Source organism: Mirounga leonina, unplaced genomic scaffold (genome assembly GCF_011800145.1).
Source record: "Mirounga leonina isolate KUSES-001 unplaced genomic scaffold, KU_Mleo_1.0 Mir_175, whole genome shotgun sequence".
In the NCBI taxonomy this organism is placed as follows: Eukaryota; Metazoa; Chordata; class Mammalia; order Carnivora; family Phocidae; genus Mirounga; species Mirounga leonina.
The window spans coordinates 16,589,003-16,598,128 of NW_023270453.1; positions in this window are offsets into that span (position 1 = coordinate 16,589,003).

The window sequence follows — 9,126 nt, forward strand, 5'->3', positions numbered from 1 at the left end:
CTAGCCAGCCACAAAACTTGCACTAGAGCACCAACAAATGTCATCATAAGACCCAGAGAGCAAAGAACAAATACAATGTGAGTTTTATAATAAAGTTGTTTTACCTTATTATACCAAAGGTCTCAGGTTTATTCACTGCAGGAGTTTAGAATTATTCCCATTAATAATATGAAATTCTCACTGGCCATCAGCCCCAGCTGACTGTAAAAAGTCAGTCTTTTATAAACCTCCTCCCTAAATATTTCTGGGCTTCCTTGGGAGTGGTACATGTGGTAACAAATCATTCCTGACCGTTGTTCACCACATGGCTGGTCCAGATAAGTTTCTGAAGTCCCTGGTCCATATAATTCACAGGGGGCTTTGCTGCTCTGAGGATGGAAGTCCCTTCTGCCTGGAAGTCTATATGTTGAGTTTATGGGAAAGTGAGACATCGCCCCCCAAGTCTCAGAAGGAGAAGCTCCATGGTCCGCCAAGTCTCTCCCCACAAGTGAAGCATTCTTACTGTGTTTATACTCTGCTAGGGGTCAGAGAGCGAGGTCATGTACTGTAAGGCATGACTGTGAAACCTCTTTCAGTGCACAAACACTGTCTTTTTGTTGTGGGAGAGCACCAAGGGCTTCATCATGATTGGCTTCAGGGTGAAGTGGAATTCATGGAGTCGAAGAATGAATCTTGCCGACAAAGGAGAGTGAGTGAAGAGAGTTTTATTAAGTGAGGATACAGAGAAAGCTCTCAGGAGTGAGAGGGGTCCAGACAGGGTTGCCACTGAGGACTTTTAGGGTTGGTCTTTTATTGAAGGCTAAGCAGGGAACTTATATCCTTTTAACATCTCTATTGATATCACCACTGAGTAAGGACTAGTGATAACACCTTCAATGGCTTCCTTCTTTTCTAAATTCTTTGTTGGTCATAAGTAGCTGTTATAACAAGACCCCACCTCTGACACCTAAGACAGGATGGTCTGGTTTGTTTCCTTATCTCTGGTTTCCTTACATTTTTGTGGTAATGGTTTCCACATTTTTGGAATTTTGTGGGCCTGATTCCATGGCCCCCTACCTATCTCTCCCTACCTAGTCCTGCCTGTCCCTTACTCAAGGGGATGAAACCCTGTCTGAAACTCCATGTCTGTTGCCAGGCCTACTTGCTGTGGCAGGATCTTTCTACCCCGTCTCCTACAATCTGATCTCCACAAGACCCCTCCAGATCATTAGACACATCTGAATCTCAACAGTGGCCAGGGTCAAATACCTTTCCCAGAGGCTTCTTGGTCCTTCCGTAAACCAGGGGACACAGAGAGTGACACACACACACACACAGAGATATTTTGTCTAGCTTCCTTTACCAGAACTAACCAATCCCAAGGCCCAACCAAAACATCTGATTACATAAATAATAAAGATTAAAATTGAATTGAGTGGATTTATGAATGAAAGGAGAGATAACACCTAGGAGCTGTTTTTGTAAGAGGAATTATCAACTAATATATTTCTCTGCCAGTTTGACTGTAGTGTCTAAAACATTTAATTGCTTTAAAGAAGCACAAATAGAATGGCCCCAGTACTTGTGCATGATGGGTCATTAGCCTGTCTGATGGCAAATATGTATAGTTGACTGCAAATTATTATTATTGCCCCCAGGCAAGTTGTGAATTCAGGGCATCTTCTCCTTGACCCTGAGCACGTTTCAGGTTTGTGCAGCAACTCACAGGGCAGCTCGGGAGAAATGAGGATTCTTCCCAAGGAGAAAGGGTAATGTGAATTAGGGTCAAGACTACTCCTGGCCTCATTGTTCGGGGCTGAAATTTCACAGTAGAAATATAAATTATCATGGATTAGGTCAACCACACTCTCTGCTTTGGTCTCCTCTGTCCTCCAACTTTTTGTCCTTCCAGCAATAAAACATCAAAGGCCAATTTTAAGGTTTGAGACTTGGGAGGGGCACAGACAGCTCAAGGTCAAGGAGGCCATTCTTTCTGGCTTGGCCTTCGGGCCTTGAATCAAAGACAGGAAAGGAGCCCTTCTGCCTTAGCAGGATTAGGAATTCCATTTAGGAGTTTAGGGCTCATGCTTGGGTTAGTCATGGTAAGCCCTGCCTTTTCCCAATGTGTCCCCCTGTGCATCTCTCTCCTTTGAGACTGTAGTGGATCCCAGGCAAATCTTTTCATTTCAACTCGACTAGTTGTTCTTTCAGAATTTTCCCAAGAGAAAGATAATTTTAAAGGCAAATTTGTAAGTAAATGGTGTATAAAACAGTCACAGGTAGTGGATGGGAAAGAGCTGGAGCTTTGGAGGCAGACAAATGGGTTCAAATCCCAGCTCAGACTCTCATGAACTAGAATGAAGAATAGGTTCTAGAATCAGGAATAATAATCAAGAATTTGCTTTTCCAATTCCTCATCCATTAAATGGGAATAATAGTTTCTATCTCATGGGGTTGCTGTAAAGGTCAAAATGCAGTAAGGTGTATAAATTCTTAGCAGAGCACCTGGCACAGGGTAAGTACTCAGTATATGGTTGCATTATTACTAAGAGCATAATGAAAAATTACTTGGTATTATCTGAGTTGATGGCAATTTCTGTCACTGCTTGTCTTCATTTCTGTGAGTAAATATGTTCTGTCAACTTGATGTGGAGAACAAGGGAAAAGAAATGTACATAAAATCAAATCTTAAAACTTGCAGCCCCTTGACAAATATTTGAGACAGGCTGAGTGATGGGCTGCCTTGTGACTGGGTGTTTTTCTGTGGGGTGTTTGCATTTACTTCTCCTGACAACCCTCCAGGGTGGATATTATTGCCCCATTTTCAAGATAAAAAAATGGAATATTAAATAATTTCCCCAACTTCCTCCAAATCTCTCACTCAGTGTCTCTTTCACTTGTCACTTCCCCCTTAAGAATGACCTCTTGGCTTTCAGGACTAATGTGTACTGGTTCTCCACCTTCCCTGCAGTTTCTCAGTCTCCTTTCACAGAATTCTCTTACTCAGCCGGCCTGTCTTGTCATGTGTCCTCTTCCTGGAAGAATTCTGGAAGCTGTGGCTTCTTCCTCCTTAGGATGATCCTCAATCTGTATTTAGAGCCCAGACATTTCACCATCCAGGCCCCCAGACTTCACATTCAACTGTCCACTCGGTATCTCCACTTGAATGTTCTAGAAGCACATCCAAGTCAACATTTCCAAAGCTAAGCTCATTATCTTCCCTCTGCAGTGTTCCCAAGCTCTATTACTGGCCCTACTGCTTGGCCAGATGCTGGGACAGATCCTTGATTCCACCCTCTTATTCCCAGCTCTCAACTAAGCATTTACAAGATGGGATGAACTTACTCCTTAATCTTCTTGTCCCTACTAGTTGCATCTTGTTCTCCAATATGACTTCCTCCCCTCAATCCTCTGCACAAGGGCAAAGCACTATTGCTGAAATGCAAGTCATTTTTTTGGCCCTAAAATTCTTTTCTAGTGGGTGGGAAAAAAAATTCCACTTTTGCTAGTGGGTGGAGAAAAAAAATCTCAGTAGCAGATGTTGGAATTCCTCTTAGAGCAGAAATTGTCTTGGTTTAGAAAAATACTTTGAAGTTTCAGACAGAAATGAGAACCTGGGGGCATGAATTTCAGGAGTCAGAAGACAGGAGAAAGATATATAGTCATTATGATTGGGTTACCCTCAAGCAAAGAAGCAAAGATTTTTGATGGATTGTTTAATATCCTCTTCTTGCATCAGCTTCTGATACATTGATTAACAAAGCAGAAGAACTTTGTGAAACAAAAGTAACAGGACTGCTTCTAAATATGCTCTGTCAAGCCTTAACTACAAATCTTAATACAGTCCTGACATCTTCAAGATATCCAAGAGCCCTTGCCCCTAACTGGCCTGTGCAGAAATAAACCTGAGCCAACTCTCCTGAGGATAATGAAGTAATAACATGATCGAAGTGGGAGAGAAATTACCAAGGCTTAGCTGAGCCCCGTGTGCCAAGACTGATCTATTGCTTCTCCCTCGTTAGTAGCTTCACTAAGAAATAGAGCAAGAATATGGTTCAACAATATTCAGAAAGCATTTTCGGGAACAAAAGTTTTGTGCCAGGTTCTATTTTAGGGCCTGAGGATACCGCAACAGCTATGGTAGGGCCTCTCCACTGTCTTCCATGACCTGCACGCAGATGGAGAAAATAGAAATAATGTAATTCAGTCCATGAGAAGTACCACCACATTTTTAAAATGCTATTAAAGTTGAGCAATTATTATATCATTTGGATGTATGCCAGAGCCTTTGTTTGGAAAGACAATACCTATTCTGTCACCAACAAACTACTCACAAAGGAAACACATAAGTGTATTTTTTTTAAAAGATTTTATTTATTTATTTGACAGACAGAGACACAGTGAGAGAGGGAACACAAGCAGGGGGAGTGGGAGAGGGAGAAGCAGGCTTCCCTCAGAGCAGGGAGCCTGATGCGGGGCTCGATCCCAGGACCCCAGGATCATGACCTGAGCCGAAGGCAGACGCTTAACAACTGAGCCACCCAGACGCCCCACACATAAGTGTATTTACAAAGGCTAGGTGTATCAACAGGGTAAGTGAGTTATGCATCTTCTCAGAGTGTCTTCCTATCTGGCCATTAAGTGTTGCTGTCTCGGTATGGGGCATTGGCATTTTCAGTTCAACCAATGTTTTTTGAGGACATACCATGTGAAATTTTCTACTAGGGATACAAAGATTAATAGAGCTCAGCACTTGTCCTCAAGGGCTTACAGTTGTGTGTGTGTGTATGTGTGTGTGTGTGTGTGTGTGTGTGTGTGGAGATTGGCAGCTTGGGGCAGAATACAAAGCTGCATAGACTGGGTACTTCCTATACTCCAGGCACTACTCAAAATTCTTTTTAACCTCATCTAATCCTTTCCATAACCATGTAAGGTAGGTGTTAGTCTTGCTTCATGCTTAATTGACTTTCTGAGGGTTACAAAGCTAATAAGAAAAGGATCATAAGAGAATTTCAAAACGAAGTGATATGGGGGCTCAAAGGAGGAAATATCATATTTGAATAAGAAGGTATCAAAAGCTTCATAGTGGAGGGTGCTTTTTCAAGACCTTGACATCTGGGCAGAATTTTGAAGGGCAAAGATTGTGGGTATGAGAAGGATTCTTGGTAGAAAGAAGAATATGAGCAAAAGCTCAGGGTGTCCACGGAATAGCACAGTGTGTTTGGGCAGGAGTGTTGGGTTGTATAGATGGATGAGACTGGAAAGATAGGACTTTTGGGGGAGGCCATTTTTTTGAGTGACAGCTGAGGAGTTTCTGTAATGTAGAGTTAATGGCAGAGGAGGAAGATTTGTGGTGTGCTCACAGCTGTTTTTTAGGAAGATGACTCTGTCAGGATTAATATTAGAGAACGGAACCACAGGAAGCAGTGAGACCCATTAGGGCCACACGAATTTCAGGAAAGGTAATGAGAGTCTTAACTAGGGCAGCAGTGTTGAGAGCAAATAACTTATCTTTTTTTTTTTTTAAAGATTTTATTTATTCACAAGAGACAGAGAGAGGCAGAGGGAGAAGCAGGCTCCCTGCTGAGCAGGGAGCCCGATGCGGGACTCGATCCCAGGACCCTGGGATCATGACCTGAGCCGAAGGCAGACGCTTAAACATCTGAGCCACCCAGGTGCCCGCAAATAACTTATCTTTTAAGATGAGCATCATGTGGGTTATTTTGTTTCAGGATTCCTAAGGAAGAAGTTGTGCCTATTGTCACCAAGTAAACACATACTATAAATACTTGGATTGAAAATATGGTCCCACTAAGCATCTAAAAATTGTATATGTAATCTTTTCTGGCAGCTCCGGCAGCCAAATGCTGACAGGGCAATGCATGATGATGCTTTTGGGAGGGGGGGGCAGAACTGATGGATGAGAGAGGGGACAAGAGTCAAAGTTGGGTCAAATTGCCTCCCAAACCTAAGCAGAGAGTAGTGTGGTAGAGACGTTAGGTGCATATGTGGGGAGCCAGAGAGACGAGTTCAGGTGCTAGCCCTGGTCCTGGCTGGCCGTGTGACTGTGGAAAGATGGTATCAGTCTTCGGTTCCTCTCTTGTAATGGGATTAATAATACCACCACCTCAATATTTATTTAATATAACATTGCCTACTCAATTTCCATCTCTCCCACAAGACCCATTTCTTTTTTTTTTTTTTTTTAAAGATTTTATTTATTTATTTGACAGAGACAGAGACAGCGAGAGCAGGAACACAAGCAGGGGGAGTGGGAGAGGGAGAAGCAGGCTTCCTGCTGAGCCGGGAGCCCGATGCGGGACTCGATCCCAGGACCCTGGGATCATGACCTGAGCCGAAGGCAGTCGCTTAACCAACTGAGCCACCCAGGCGCCCAAGACCCATTTTTTTAATCCCGTAACTACCTGATAAGGTAGACACATAGAAGTGTCTAATAATTGTTTGATTTTGTTATTATTATATATTAATGTTATTTTAATATTATTAAGATGATAGCATCAAAACCTCCAATAGGGGTAAGAGCTGTTTATGTAAACTAGCTTTATAAAAGGCTAAATATATTTCCCATTCATTAAACTGTAGTTTAAAAAGTGTTTTTTTTTTTAAAGATTTTATTTATTTGACAGAGAGACAGCGCGAGAGGGAACACAAGCAGGGGGAGTGGGAGAGGGAGAAGCAGGCTCCCCGCCGAGCAGGGAGCCTAATGCGGGGCTCGATCACAGGACCCTGGGATCATGACCTGAGCCGAAGGCAGACGCTTAACCGACTGAGCCACCCAGGCGCCCCTAAAAATAGTGTTTGGTGATGACGTTTAAAACACAGAGATTGGCAGTTTGGGGCAGAATATAAACTTCCCAGGACCAAATGTCCACTAGTGAAAGAAGCCATGATTATAGGGGTTGGAACCACTGATCACAGACTGTCTAGAAAGTGCTTGGAGATAGGGACTACCAGATGAAGAGAACAGCGGTGGCTGAGGGGAGGTTGTTGGAAGGGGATGAAGGATGAACACACTCCTGGTACATAGCACAGTACCATGCGTATCAAAGGGGTCAATATGTGTGCGGTGAATGAATGATGATTTACCTTCAGAGGGGTGGAGAGAAGTGGTCTGGAGAATGTGGCAAGGTTCCTGGCCCATAGTAGACACAAAATACATTTAAATCAAAGGAGAGAAGGAAAGGAACTCTAGCTCCCTTATGCAGAAGGGGAGCTTACTGATGAAGAACCTAGAAGGGAAGTTTACAAAACTTATAGAATTTTGCAAAAAAACCTCTGGCTGGTTATCAACAGAGGTAAAAAAAAATATATATCTGTGGGATTGGAGAGCAAGGAAAGAGATCCTGTACCCTTCTCAGCCTAAAAGTAAACATACTTTACTTGGGCTCATGTAGACTGAATGTTTTCCCACCTTGGGAGTGACCTGAAACTTGTAATTCCTTCTTAGGGCTTCAATATTTCCAGATGCCTTTATGAGATGCCCTGCTTGGGGCTCCTATGGGACTCAGCAGAGATGAGGAAGGGAATATCAGATCGTGCAGCAGACTAGTAATTGTTTGCTCCTCTTCCAGAACCCTGCAGTCCCTGGCTCTGCTCCCCTTTCTCTCTAGGCTGAGTCCCTAATCCTCAGGGGCCTTTGATAATCAGCTCTGTCAGAAGTTCATCTATGTCCTACACAGAATGACTCAAGCAGAAAAAGATGGTCATTCTCGAAAGCTGAAGTGGATCAGAAAAAGGGTCAGTGGAGACTGAAGGAAAGCCTTTTTGCCACTAAGTGCCCGGTCTGAGGGCTTTGCCACATGGCCTGTGTTCAGAATTGACCTGGCATGAGGTCATGAGAGAGCATTACACACACACACACACACACATAATATGTTATATTATCAAAGAACTGTTCCGATTGACTGTAGACTGAATACATTTGGTGGCAACCTACAGAGAAATCTGAAAGGACTTCATCTATAAGGGAAATGAGAGCTTCTTTCCAGCTAAGCTTATTTTCGGATCTGCAGGTGCAAAGACCAGCTTTTCAAGACACCGAGATTGGGAGCACTGTCATGTTTTGAACACTTAAACCCTTTCAGATGCCACCTTAGGAAGGACTTGATGGAAATCATTCTGTCAACTTGAGTCCTCAAACAGGCACATTTCTCAAGCTGTCCAGAGGATAAGGGCTGACTCTGAGAACCAGATTTGAGTTGGCATATCTAATCCGACCACCACCTTTAGTGCTTCTCCTTCACGGAGAACAAGAGTGAGTCTCCTCCATTCCTATTTCCTTGCATGCCATCCTGTTAGACTAGTCTTCTACATTTATCAACGTGTTTCCCTTTTCCTACCCCCTTTGTTCTTATGCTGAGTCAGTGGTATTCAGCTTCTGTTCCAAAGGTTCACTTCTCCCGTGTGCTGAACCCTTCACCTCCCCAAGGATCTCCTTCCCTTCATTCTTTACCTCTGCACCTGCATGTTCTTCACCTCTAACTCTTACCCCTCAATCTATGGTCACAAGCAAGATTCCAAATTACTGGAACAATCAAAACCCCCTGGACCCTGGGTCTTGCTTTAGTTGCTTTTCTATCATTCTCTTTAATAGCCATGCCGTTCAAGAGAGAAATGTATGCATTTGTTCTTTACACATTTAGTCGTCCATCAGCCTTTGGTGGAGGGCCTCCCCCCCACCCCCCCCAGGAATTGGGCAAAGTGCAGGGGCCATGAACAAGACAGTCCTTACCTTCAAGGAGCTCACAGTCTTGTGAAGGAGACCAGTAAATTAATGACCACACACACAGAGGGTGGTAAGTGTGACACCAGGGACATGCACAGGTTCTCTGGGAGTACATAGCACCTTCTGGTTCATCCTTTGAGACACAGTAGAAAAGTTACTTCCTCTATGAAAGTTTTCTACAGGATTCTTCTTTCCAATCTTGGCCTTCCCATATCACCTGGTGTGTACTATCCCAACATCACTTAGCACATTTTACTGTGATTATCTCTACCCAGCTTACTCTTCTCCCTAGTTGTGAGTTTTCTGAGAGCAGGGACTGTGCCCAACCTTTATCCCAAAGCCCAGGATTTAGAGGGTAGAAGCTCTTAGTAAGTGCTCGTTGAATGAGGCAGAGTGGATGT